Source organism: Lynx canadensis, chromosome D4 (genome assembly GCF_007474595.2).
Source record: "Lynx canadensis isolate LIC74 chromosome D4, mLynCan4.pri.v2, whole genome shotgun sequence".
In the NCBI taxonomy this organism is placed as follows: domain Eukaryota; kingdom Metazoa; phylum Chordata; class Mammalia; order Carnivora; family Felidae; genus Lynx; species Lynx canadensis.
Genome location: NC_044315.2, coordinates 7,325,591 through 7,326,908, shown reverse-complemented (window position 1 = coordinate 7,326,908; position 1,318 = coordinate 7,325,591). Strand labels below are relative to the sequence as shown.

The following is a 1,318-nucleotide window of genomic DNA, read 5'->3' as shown; positions in this document are numbered from 1 at the left end:
GCTCAGGTCATGATCTCACAGCTTGTGAGTTCGAGCCCCACGTCGGGCTCTGTGCTGACAGCTCAGAGCCTAGAGCCTGCTTCAGATTCTCTGTCTCCCTCTCTCTCTGCCCCTCCTCCACTCGTGGGCTGTCTCTCTCTCTCTCTCTCTCTCTCTCTCTCAAAAAAAAAAATAAGCATTAAAAAATTTTAAAAGAAAATACGGCATAGTTGCAAATTTGAAAGAAAAGCAATAATGATATTAGTTTGCAGCTAATAATCCGTGTTAAGCCACGGCAAGGAAAAAAAAGGCTAAAATACTGCTAATAGGTAACAGCAATAAATATTAGGTTTACTATGGTCACACTGAATATAGAGCCAGAATAGCTATAGAAACGTATCGTATTTTGTCATTCCTTATTTAGGTCATGGATTGATATATATTATTCCTTCTCCACTTACGCTAGCAAAACAAGTATTATCCTTTTATGTGAGAGCCTTGAATACACACACAGCCACAACCGTCCAGAACCACTGCTCGGGAGATGAGAAAAAGTTCTGAGACGAAAGAGGGAAAAAGGAAAAGGGGCTCCGAGATGATTTCCTTATAAACAAAATAGGACAACAATCAGCAATTTCCAGATAGATCGAAACCTAACTCCCCTGGGGAAAATAGTCCAACTAAATCCTTTAGTGCCTGGGAAGCAGTCTGAAAGCCGCCTGCCGTGAAAAAGAACAAAACACACAGGATGTACACTCCATCCTCACAAAGCCGAAGGGACAGTCATATCGACAATCACATTAGAAGTCAGAAAGCAGTGCTCGCTTCGACAGCACATCCACTAACACTGGAACGATACGCAGAAGATCAGCATGGCTCCTGCATGAGAGTGACACGGAAAAGTTAGAAAACAATAGGACATTTAAGGGAAAAAAACACAACAACACAGGATTCATCTAAGTGAGATGAACGTGTACTGAACGCCAAACACAGAAATACGCGGTATCCGCGTGCCTACGTGAGACAACAGATTACCAGCGCCCCAGCCCGTCACGCAGCCCAAGCCTCACCATTTCCTCCCCTTTCTTCCTCCCTCTCCCCCCCACCCCACGTAATCGTTCTCTCTGGCCCCTGAACACACCCAGAGATTGATCCAGCTCTGCTTATCCCTTTTTACCACTGTCCATTCTGTATCGTGGTCAGTGACAGCTATATAATCAGCCCAATGAACCTCAGGTCACTTGCACAAAGACTCCGCAACCCATTTGCTCTCTAGTCAACTCTACTAGTTGATGCCGCACAAAACACAGCCGACTAGCTAGACCACGTCTGAGCACAG

At 45.0% G+C, this 1,318-nt stretch overlaps 1 non-coding gene across 1 annotated transcript; it reads left to right on the top strand.

Annotated features, from left to right (window-relative positions):
- Positions 1 to 796: 796 nt before the first annotated feature.
- On the top strand, positions 797 to 903 carry LOC115500177. Its single transcript, XR_003964427.1, has one exon. It is a non-coding gene; the product is annotated as a U6 spliceosomal RNA (small nuclear RNA).
- Positions 904 to 1,318: the final 415 nt, after the last annotated feature.